Source organism: Schistocerca serialis, chromosome 2, assembly GCF_023864345.2.
Source record: "Schistocerca serialis cubense isolate TAMUIC-IGC-003099 chromosome 2, iqSchSeri2.2, whole genome shotgun sequence".
In the NCBI taxonomy this organism is placed as follows: Eukaryota; Metazoa; Arthropoda; class Insecta; order Orthoptera; family Acrididae; genus Schistocerca; species Schistocerca serialis.
In genome coordinates, this window is record NC_064639.1 from 397,698,996 (window position 1) to 397,712,013 (window position 13,018).

At 39.3% G+C, this 13,018-nt stretch overlaps 1 pseudogene; it reads right to left on the bottom strand.

The window, feature by feature from the left end:
- Positions 1–2,959: 2,959 nt before the first annotated feature.
- Positions 2,960–3,077, bottom strand: LOC126459600 (5S ribosomal RNA; annotated as a pseudogene).
- Between the last annotated feature and the right edge of the window lie 9,941 nt (positions 3,078–13,018).

The window sequence follows — 13,018 nt, forward strand, 5'->3', positions numbered from 1 at the left end:
CGCAAAGTTTTTAGTGGAATTGATAAATTAGCAGAATGATTCACTGAGAGTGATGCTGTTAATTAATGACTGAGTCAAAAGACACCGAAGACTCATAAAACAACATTCTTGAAAGCATTAACAACGTCTTCCCAAGTGTTCTCCAAACCAGTAATAAGACCAACGTTATTTCACACCCAGTTCCCAAAAGATTTGACAAAAAATATATAAACAAGACAATCAGCATGGCATATCATCATTTTCCTGCAAAAAGTTAACTGTTCGAAATCGTACAACAAAAGCGGACTATCTATAAACATTGAAATGGAAAGACTGTCACATGATAAATTCACACATCACGGTTTTCACTTAAACAGACAGAGGAAGAAGCAAGTACACAATAGGCTTTCATCATTAATTAAAATTGGCAGTTATGTAAAACAAGAACATTCCTCTTTGAAGCAACAATTCTGCCGGAAGACATCAATGGTTCAACAAAATAAATACAGTATGAAAGCCAATGAGACACAAGTGCCAAAAATGAAAAAATGCTCCTTGGCAAGTGGATTGTAATTAGAAGCACCAAAGCTCAAGAAAGGCAAGACCCATCTAGCAGGAAGATATCACCCACCTCTCGAAACAAGGACGATTTTTTACAGCTAACAATGCTAGGTGAAAAAAGATGTAAGTAGTCAAGCAAGATTCACTAAAATCCCTAGTTCAAACTTTAAATTGTTCCACTAGATTGGTCAGTCTTTTTCCAACAAGCTGAATGAAATAGAAATCTTGCTAAACGATTTGAATGATAATTCTGTTTTATGTTTCACTAAGCAGTGGTTGATTAGAGACATGTTAGAACTGACACGCCTACCTCATTTCAAATCAGCAGACGCATTTTGTAGAAAAATACTCAGGCATGGTGGCAGCTGCACATATGTCTGAGCAAATATAGAATTCAATAATATAACCAAATTTGATAGCTGATGCAGAGACAGAGACATAGAACTGCCAAATCAAAATACAGTTATCAACTGTGTATACAGGTCACCAGATAGTGATAAAAAATTTTTTTTAATAGTGTGGAAAAGTTGTTAGAGAATTTTAACATCATCAAGAAAAATACTCTCATATGTGGAGACTTCAACGTGTATTTCTCCAAACCCAATAAATTTAAAGATTATATTAAAGATCTGCTGAAGTCCTTTAACTTAAAACCAACTGTAACTAACCTAACTCGTTTAACTAGTACTTATGCAACAAACACTGATCAGGTTTTTGTAAATACAGATAAAAATACCTGCAACACACAAATTGTAAACACTGGTTTTAGTGATCACCATGCGCAGATACTAGCAATAGCTATTCCAGGTAACAGAAAATCTAAAAAAAGAAAAAACTAGAGCTGATATAAGGAAGTTCAAGAATGGAAATGTAGATTACTTTTTCTCTTTCTTGACAAGAGAAAACTGGAATGATGTTTATAGGTCACACAACACAGACGATAAGTTTGATAAATTTATGGCCATGTACAAAGATTTATTTGAAGCAGCTGTTCCTAAACAGACATCAACAATAAATTCCAGGCATGGTCCAAATAAATGGATGACAGCAGGAACAAAAATATCATGCCAGAATGAAAGAAACTTATATGAATACTGAAGGCAAACCACAAATACAGTTTTTTAATTATTTTAAACAATAAAAACTAATTTTTAGAAAGTTATATCGAAAGCAAAGAAGATGGAAAATGACAAACATATAGAAAATTACAGCAACAAGACTAAAGCAACCTGGAATGTCATCAAAAAAGTAACAGGTACTACATCACTAGACCACAACAAGATAGAACTTCATGAAACTTACAATAAAATAACTGAAGCCATGGAAGTGGCTAATAAATTTAACAATTACTTTTCAAATATATCATAACACCACTGTATTAAATATTACAGCTCACAGACAGCCAGCAATGCACTACATACAGTTTGAAATATTTATTCAATAACTCTGTTTTTGTCTCCTATAACACCTAAGGAGTTATTTATGATTATAAAAGATTACCCAATAGATATTCTGCAGGTGTTAATGAAATACCAGATATTATCATGACAGAAAGTGCAATATTTATCACAGAATCATTAATAGGTATTTTCAACTCATCATTCATGAGTGGTATATTCCTGACAAATCTGAAAACAACAAAAGTAACACCACTGTACAAGAAAGGAGACAAATATGTAAACTATATGCCTATATCAGTGTTGTTGGGGATGTACATAACATAACATGGATTTAAAAATGGAAAATCAACACAGTCAGCTATTTTTACATTCCTAGATGAAATTTTAAATGCAGTACATAATAAGACATATGTCTCTGGCATATTCCTTGACCTTAGTAAAGCTTTTGATGAGCTGATCATGACATACTGTTACAGAAACTAAGAAATTATGGAATATGAGGCCTACCAAAGAGGTGGCTCCACTCTTACCTGCATGATCGTCAACAGATCAGTCAAATAAAATACAAAGATGTAAAAATGCATTAAATTTCTAATTTTTATAGACATGAAAAAAAATGATACATAGTCCCTCAAGGGTCAGTCCTTGGCCCCATACCTTATATCAATGATCTATCAGAAAAATTAACTAAAGGGACAATAGCAATTTTTGCAGATGACACAAACATCCTAATTAAGTCATGTGATGAAGAAAGCCTACAATTAACAGCTGCAGATGAAATACAAGATTTAACACAATGGTTCAGTACAAATAAAAGCACTCTGTCGTCAGGCCACAAGTGGCCCATCAGGACCATCCGACCGCCGAGTCCCCCCTCAGCTGAGGATGCAGATAGGAGGGGTGTATGATCAGCACACCACTCTCCCAGTCGTTACGATGGTTTTCTTTGATTGGAGCCGCTACTATTCGGTCAAGTAGCTATTCTGTTGGCATCACAAGGCTGAGTGCACCCCAAAAAATCGCAACAGCGCATGGCGGCCCAGATGGTCACCCATCCAAGTGCCAGCCACGCCCGACAGCGCTTAACTTCGGTGATCTGACGGGAACTGGTGTATACACTGTGGCAAGGCCGTTACCTAGTACAAATAAAGTAAAAATGAATTCCGAAAAAACTGTGTCAGTCAATTTTCGCACTTCACAGAAACTCCACACAGCAACATCAATTTTCAGCATTGATGGAAAAACTGTCTCGTCTGTGAATGTGATAAAATATTTAGGTATGCATATCCAGGATAACCAGAAATAGGAGGCAGACATGAATAATGTTAACAAAATGTTAAATCCACTTTCTTGTGCTCTAAGAATCCTCTCACAAAATACAAGTCGTGCATCAGTCATCACAATGTACCATGGCAGTTTCCATTCACTACTAATGTATGGAATTATCTTTTGGGGGAACTCCATATCTAGCAGAAAAACATTTAGGCTACAAAGAAAGATTGTTAGAATAACAACACGTGCTAAATACAGAGACCCATGTACACCAATATTTAAGAGTCTAAGTATACTGCCCCATCCTGTTTATACATCTATGAAGTACTAATCTTCATGAAACTAAGAATATTAAAAGAAGGAAATATCTTCAAGTGTAATTGTGATTTGCACTCTCATGATACTAGACAGAAGCACTACCTGCATGTCAATTCAGTAAGCACAAAAACTTGTTGGGAGGAGTGTATCATACTGGCATTTGGTTATATAACCACATGCCATTCTTTCCGAAAGAGGCACAAAATTTACCTAAATTTAAAGTGAAACTAAAAGGCTAGTTGCTTGACCAGTGCTTCTATTCTGTTTCTCAGTCTTTGAAGCACCAAGAAAATACATTGTAATTGATCACATTTTAGCCACGTACTACTTATTACAATCTTCAGAAAGACTCATGAAGTAGTGAGGCTATAATATTTTATTTTTTTATTGCAATGAAAAGCTCATCTTAGCATTAGATCAATAACAACAGAACTATTATATATAATCAAAGAATAAACAATCTGTCCCTTGTGCGCGCCACCACATAATAATGTGTGGCAGTGATATTTTTCATGTCTGGTGCAAAGTGATATGAAAAGTGTGTGAGAGTTATTTTCTGGTCATGTGTTGTTTTTTTATCTTTGCCGTAAGACTATAGAGTCTCCTAGTTTTTGTTACTTCTATGTTGTTTTTTTAGTTTCTTCTCATTGTGAGTTTATGCGAATAAATATTTTTTCGTTAACACATTACACCGGACGGCTATGCAATTATTTGTTGTAGGCAATTTGCCTACATAATTGGTGACCTCCGATTAAGAAACTTTAAACCTTTCGTTAGCTATGTCGAACATTAACTGCAAAAGCAATGAACGACGACGGCAAACGATACAGTTCGATAACGGAAGAAAATCATAGGCTTCAGAATGAGATAGAAACTTTACAGTTGCATGTTTCGAAAGATATGAACTTCCAGCATATACCGGACCAAAGGAATGACGTTGGTTCAACAACAATGGCACACACCAGCAAGGCAACATCATCAGAAACTGGGACTACTGCAGCACATCCACAGCAAGTAACAGCAATGGAACTACCCGCTGGTTTCAATGCTTCACCAACTCAAAGGTTGCAACTACGAGCGCCCCCATTTATGCCTTTTCAGCCACACTCATGGTTCGCGGTAATGGAAAATATATTTCTACAACAAAGAATAGTCAGTGATCACAAGAAGTTCACCTTGGTGATAATTAATTTGGACCATCAGACCTTGACTTTGATATCTGACATTATAGTGAACCGGCCTACAGAAGGAGCATACTGTATTCTGAAAGAAGAATTAATTTCTCGGTGTGTGAAGCCAGTCGACATCAGAGTCAAACAAGTATTGTACCAAGAGAAACGGGGAGATAGGTCCCTGTCAGATTACTGGCGTCATTTACGCAGCCTGGTAGATAGTTCGACAGTCTCTGATAGACTGTTACGCCATGTATGGCAACAACAGCTACCAACGCAAGTAAGAACTACACTAGCTATATACGACGAAAGATCAGTTGACAAACTGCTGCTCGCTGCAGACAGAATCTACGAGACTCACGAGCCTACTGCAACAGTCGCAACGACGTCGACAGGTGCCACGTACGATAACTACCATTACCAGCAAGACCAAACTGACGATATAACAGTAGACTGTGCCGCGGTCGCAACGCGACAAACAACAAAAAGTTCAAACGAAATTAGAGATTTAAAAACTGCAATAGAGGATTTGCAAACGCAGCTACGCATGTTACAGTGACCACAAGTTATCTTTAAGCGCAAGAGAGACCGGGCTGGGCGTGAAACACGAAGTCAACAAGAGGACGAGTGCAAGGTGCGTTGGTACCATAAACGTTTTAGGAGAGATGCTACAAGGTGTACATCACCGTGCGCCTATTCAGACAACCAAGGTATGTACAGAAACAGTGCAGTGTTTTCATGTCAGCGACAGCGATCGTCAATACATATGTCTCCTGCTTCGAAAAGATTGTATGTATCAGACGTACTTACAGGTACAAGGTTTTTGGTGGATACCAGGTCAGACATTAGTTCGCTTCCTGTCAGCCATGAACCACACAACGAAAAAGGCGTACAGCCACGTTTGAAGGCAGTGAATAACTCGGTGATTGACACGTACGGATGTAAAGTGTACAAGATTGATGTGGGTTTTTCCAAACAGTTTACCTGGTCTTTTGTAATAGCTGGTATATCAGAACCCATTTTGGTGGGCACTGATTTTCTGGCACATTTCGAGTTGGCGGTCGACTTACAAGGAAAACGTTTGTTAAATCTGACAGACAACAGTGCAGTATCAAGCACTAAAGGGCATACAACTTGTGAGAAGCTACAGGCGATTGGCAACTCTGTAGCCGAAGAGCTACATGACTAAGAGAAGAATCGGAGATGTTCTGACAGACAGTCAAAAGAAGTTAAACATTGTACGGTTCACTATATTCGTACCACGTCAGGACAACCAGTTTCACGACTAGCACCTAGAATCGCACCAGAGAGATTGACAGAAACAAAGGCGATATTCGAGGATATGTTACAGTCGGGAATAATTCGCCGGTCAGACAGTCCGTGGTCTTCACTCTTCACCCCTACACTTAGTATGTAAAAAAGATGGATCATGGAGACCATGTGGGGATTACCGAGCATTAAACTCAAGAACCATTCCAGATAGATACCCAGCACCTAATATACAGGACTTCACATGTGCTTTGGCCGGCGCGAAAATTTTTAGCGTCCTCGATTGCAAGAAAGCATAAAACCAAACACCGGTGGCTCCAAGAGATGTTCAGAAGACAGCAGTGATTACACACCATTTGGATTATTCGAGTTTTTATTTATGCCTTTTGGCCTTAAGAACGCAGCACATACTTGGCAGCGTTTTATCGACGAAATGATAAAGGGATTAAATTTTGCTTTGCTTGATTACAACTTGGTTTTCTCTCCAGATAGTCAAACATATGAAGAGCATTTGTGTCAACTTCGCAAGCATCTATCTGATTACGGAGTCGTTTTAAACGAAAATAAATGCGTAAGGCACAAGAACCAAGTCACTTTCCTCGGCCATACTGTGTCATCGCGGCGATACAGGCCCTTCCGAAACCGACAAACTACCAAGAGCTACGACGATATATGGGAGTAATAAATTTTTATAGACGTCATCTGCCAGCAATACGGAGCAAGCACCACTCACTGATGCACACAAGGGACGCACGTCAAAGGTCGACGAATAATTAAGCGGACACAAGAAATGGACAACGCATTTAATGATCTTCAAGCAAGCCTCAGCAAAGCAGTGTTGCTCGCTCACCCACGCACAGCTAGCTATTCTTGTAGACGCGAGCCAGTCAGCAATAGGGGCGGCGCTGCACCAGCGTGTATAAGGACAATGGCAACCACTACGGTTTGTCTCTAAAAAGTTACAGACTGCACAACAGAAGTGGAGCGCGTATGACAGAGAATTGTTCGAGATCTACAAAGCAATTCGATACTTCCACTCACAAATAGAGGCTAGACCAGTGACTGTGTTTACAGACTACAAACCCATGATATCGGCTTTTAAAAACACCAGTGATAAGTGCTCACCAAGAGAGTTCCGTTATATTGAGTTCATAAGTCAGTTCACGACAGATATACGCCATTTAAGAGGCACAGAAAATTTAGTGGCTGACTATTTTTCAAGTATTTGCGGGATTTCAGAAATTATAGACTATGATAAACTTGCAGTGGAACAGACCCAGGATGCAGAGGTACGACATCTGTTAAACGACCCGTCTACAGGTCTGAAGTTCGAGCAAATTCTGTTGCCTAACTCCAAGCTGAAGCTGTGGTGCGACTTTTCTCAAGGCAGACCAAGACCATTCATTTCAGAAATATTGCGCAAGATGGCATTCGACAGTGTCCACACACTATCGCACCCAGGAGCCAACGCTACAATCAAGCTGCTGACAAACTGCTATGTGTGGCCTTCTATGAAAAGAGACGTGCTCCTTTCTGTATGTTCCTACATTCCTTGTCAACAAAGTAAAGTAGGACGACATGTGCGTGCTGATATTGGAGATTTTCAAGGTACCTCTGCTAGATTCGCACACGTTCACGTGGACCTGGTTGGACTTATCCCACAGTCAGAGGGTTACAGTTATTTGTTTACGGCCACAAATAGGTGCACAAGATGGGCAGAAGCAACTCCAATAGTCGATATTTCACCCGAAACTACTGCGAAGACGTTTCTGTGTACGTGGGTTGCCCGTTTTGGATGCTCCCTTCATGTCACAACTGAACAGGGACGTCAGTTCGAATCTACGTTGTTCCTCGAGCTATCCAAAATGCGCGGTTTCCAACGCCACGACACGACTAACTATCACCCTGCCAGTAATGGTATGGTCGAACGATGGCACAGAACACTCAAAGCAGCATTGATGTGTCATCAAGAGAGATGGACGGAAGCATTACCATTAGTGTTGTTAGGCCTGCAGACAGCTCACAAACCCGATATTGGTGCATCAGTTGCCGAGATGGTTTACAGCGAGCCGCTACGGATTCCTACAGATTATTTAGTACCAACCTCACTACCTGGATCATAGGGCCTCACACACTGGGTGCAGCAGCTAAAACGTCACTGCACAAATATACATCGGCCGCCACCTTCTCGCCATGGCAACCGTAAGGTGTTTGTACACAAAGACTTATATGATTGCCCTCACGTTATGTTGCGAACAGACTCAGTCAAATCGCCTTTACAACCACCATATACGGGTCATTTCAGGTGCTGAGTAGAAATAAGCATACCGTGGACATAATGTACAATGGTGTTCCGACAAAGGTATCGATTCAACGTGTCAAGCCAGCATGGGTTTTATCCTCTCCGACCTCTGACACCATGCCTGTGCAACAACACATGATGGACGCAGAGCATACTGAAACACCGCCCAGTACATCGTCCGAGACAGGTGAATTACCACCACAAACAACAATCTCACCGAGACACCCGACGCACACTAGAGCTGGACGTCGAATAAAATTTAAGTATCAAGATATCCCTGGGGCTCCGCACTTTAAGGGGGGGGGGGGCTGGGAGTGATATTTTTCATGTCTGGTGCAAAGTGATATCAAAAGTGTGCGAGAGTTTTTTTCTGGTCAAGTGTTGTTTTTTTATCTTTGCCGTAAGACTATAGAGTCTCCTAGTTTTTGTTACTTCTCTGTTGTTTTTTCAGTTTCTTCTCATTGTGAGTTTTTGCGAATAAATATTTTTTCGGTAACATATTATACCGGATGGCTATGCAATTATTTGTTGTAGGCAAGTCGCCTACAAATGCTACCCTTCACTGTGCGTCTATGGATATTCTGCTGGCGATTCCCACAGCATAATTATTCTTAGCCATATTATTCTTTCAATCATCTTATTATTTTTGTAATTATGTTAGTAGTGTTCAGCGTGTGTCAGATGTTGTTTTCTAAATCACAGTATGTATAAACTTGTATGTAGTATATCAAACCTGACTTATACTATATCATTTGTACAAACTGTATATCTACCACGAGTTACAGGATGAATAAAGAAATAAAGAAATATTGGTAACCACTTCCATTAATCTTATTGCTCGTTTTTAATTTTAAAATATTATTTTACAAAACTTGCATTTCCTCAGAACATCACAGCATACAATACAGGCTATGCATATGCGCATAGGAAGCACATAGTAGGCTACAGTTTCCAGAATCATCGCTCTCTCAGCAATCTTAATAAATATCTGTATATACTCAACCTTTAAGATTGCTGAGAGAGCGATGATTCTGGAAACTGTAGCCTACTATGTGCTTCCTATATGAATATCTGTATATACTCAACCTTTCAGCACTGAAAGACCTGAGCCGAAACAAGGCCCCGCGAATAGATAATATTCCATTAGAACTACTGACGGCCTTGGGAGAGCCAGTCCTGACAAAACTGTACCATCTGGTGAGCAAGATATATGAGACAGACGAAATACCCTCAGACTTCAAGAAGAATATAATAATTCCAGTCCCAAAGAAAGCAAGTGTTGACAGATCTGAAAATTACCGAACTAGGAGTTTAATAAGTCATGGCTGCAAAATACTAACGCGAATTCTTTACAGACAAATGGAAAAACGAGTAGAAGCCAATCTCGGGGAAGATCAGTTTGGGTTGTGTAGAAATATTGGAACACGTGAGGCAATACTGACTCTACGACTTATCATGGAAGCTAGATTAAGGAAAGGCAAACCTACGTTTCTAGCATTTGTAGACTTAGAGAAAGCTTTTGACAATGTTGACTGGAATACTCTCTTTCAGATTCTGATGGTGGCAGGGGTAAAATACAGGGAAGGAAAGGCTATTTACAATTTGTACAGAAACCAAATGGCAGTTATAAGAGTTGAGGTGCATGAAAGGGAAGCAGTGGTTAGGAAGGGAGTGAGACATGGTTGTAGCCTCTCCCCGATGTTATTCAATCTGTATATTGAGCAAGCAGTGAAGGAAACAAAAGAAAAATTCGGAGTAGGTATTAAAATCCATGGAGAAGAAATAAAAACCTTGAGGTTCGCCGATGACATTGTAATTCTGTCAGAGACAGCAAAGGACTTGGAAGAGCAGTTGAACGGAATGGATAGCGTCTTGAAAGGAGGATATAAGATGGAACATCAACAAAAGCAAAACGAGGATAATGGAACGTAGTCGAATTAAGTCGGGAGATGCTGAGGGTATTAGATTAGGAAATGAGACACTTAAAGTAGTAAAGGATTTTTGCTATTTGGGGAACAAAATAACTGATGATGGTCGAAGTAGAGACGATATAAAATGTAGACTGGCAATGGCAAGGAAACCGTTTCTGAAGAAGAGAAATTTGTTAACATCGAGTATAGATTTAAGTGTCAGGAAGTCATTTCTGAAAGTATTTGTATGGAGTGTAGCCATGTATGGAAGTGAAACATGGACTATAAATAGTTTGGACAAGAAGAGAATAGAAGCTTTCGAAATGTGGTGCTACAGAAGAATGCTGAAGATTAGCTGGGTAGATCATATAACTAACGAGGAGGTATTGAATAGGATTGGGGAGAAGAGAAGTCTGTGGCACAACTTGAGTGGAAGAAGGGATCGGTTGGTAGGACATATTCTGAGGCATCAAGGGATCACCAATTTAGTACTGGACGGCAGCGTGGAGGGTAAAAATCGTAGAGACCAAGAGATGAATACACTAAGCAGATTCAGAAGGATGTAGGCTGCAGTAGGTACTGGGAGATGAAGAAGCTTGCACAGGATAGAGTAGCATGGAGAGCTGCATCAAACCAGTCTCAGGACTGAAGACCACAACAACAACACTCAGCCTTTTGTTCAATAGTTCAACACGTTTTTCCCATCTTAAATGATTATCTAACCAAATCCATTGCATGTCCTGTTCAATGGCATAGCTCCCTAATTGCAGGGTTATTGTTTCCGAACTTTAGTTTCATTGTATGTAAACCGTATTCTGCAGTCGGAGATGCAAATGCTAATACAGATATCGTCAGCTATAAAAGGGCTCCGATGCAGCTTTTAATAAAAATGCTAACATCATTTGCGAACAATACTGACTCAGCTGCTGACAAATTGTATTATTTTGCTGAACATCAGAAGATTCGAAGTCGATGGCGAGCAATTTTTCTCTGGTTGTTCATATCTGTGGCTCAAAGACGTCACGGGTATGTTGATAGTAGTAGCAGAAAGTTGTGTTGTCAGATAGCCGGTGTCTGTTGGCAGACGGAGAAATGTTTGAGTGGGTGGCAGACGGTGTTGACATTTCTGTGTTGAGCTACGGCGGGCCAGAATGCATCGCCTTCTTGTCACCACAAATGAAATTATTGGATACATTGTTGGCTTTTGGAATAGCTTGTTTCTTGATTAATAAGGGTTACAGAAATATTAGTTTACCTGATAAATTAGTCTACGAAAGAAATGATCGTGGAGGGAAACGTCTATTGCTCATTACGGTTTGCCGTATATGGGGTATAGAAATAGGATTTAAATTTGCCACGCGCACGATGATCTACTTGCTGAATCCGTGCCACGTTAGTACAGCCGCTCAGGTAATATACAAGTAGAGAACTTAGACATATAGTGAGATAGAAATCGTTAACAATATCATTTTAATGTTGTTAATTACTCCATATGATTGAATATTACAATCGTTGAAATAATTGGAAAAATAAACAACTGTCCTTCTGTTATGCAAGTCATCCCAATAGAACAAGTTACAGACCTGTTGTTTTTATACTTGAGAAAATGCATGCAGAAATAGCTGTTGACAGACCAAGGGAAGTGTCGGCTTAAGTTCCCCACATGAGTGTAATAGGAAGAAAAGATTGTTGTTATGTAGTGAGTGTGGGTGTAAATGAATCGTCACTTCTCTCATGATGTGCGTGGAATTGAAGGAAATCTGTGTGATCGAACTTGTTAACGCCGCCTCAGCTCATAGCGACCCCTTTCCATGTTCTTCGTCCTGTAACAGACAGATTGCAGAACTTTGTTGCGTTACTATGTTGGCAAGAAAGTTGTGTTTTTATGATGACAGTGTGCACTACAACGCAGTGTTGCTGTATTTTTCTTCGTATCATTGTTTTGGCTGCTGATGTCTGCTTGCTGTAATTTCATTTTTCATTCTGGCTTGCTACTGACTAATCTTCTTGACACTGAATTATGTATTCAGGGGATATGCTGTTGCTCTTCCACATCATCATGACCCTTTTTGAAGAGAAAAGAGTAGATGCAGTAAATTTGAGGTTCTATACTCAGGTCCATATCGAATTCGCAAGTTTCCTCACCCCAATGTAGTACACGTCGAAGCTTTGAGAACCAGAAAAAGCAGAGGCAGTCACCATGTCTCCAATATTAAACCCTTTATTGAATGAATGTGCTTTATGATTTATCACACTGTAATGCCATTTGCAGATATTTATATGAACACTTACTGATGATTATCATATTTTTTCTTGGCAATTGCCCGGCAAGGTAAGGTTAGCAGGTCCCTTTTCGTGTCATTACACATCAGACTGTGCACATTTTTTCAGATAAACTTACATATTTTATGACCAATTACGAATTCTATCTAGTGACATATTAATTTTATCAAATTCTTTCTTCATTAAAGTCTTCAACTCTAGCCTCTATCAACTACACAACATACAAGCTGAACACAAAGGAAGTCATTTCTTGTCGTTACATATCAGACCGTGCACATTTTCCATTTTTCATGTATGTATGATTGTTTTCCTGTTTTGTTTGTATGCACTACGAAATCTTTAAGATATACAAACACCAGTTGACTTTAACATTTTTCATTATGATATCTCAATATCTTGACTATTCTACACTTTTGGCTACTGCATTATGAAACTGTGTGTACATTTTTGCACCTGAACACTGTCTATGTTTTCGACGTAATACGTTTTCTGTCATGCTATGCTGTATGCTTAATAATATCACTAGAAACTAGTTTTTATTTAATGGGTATA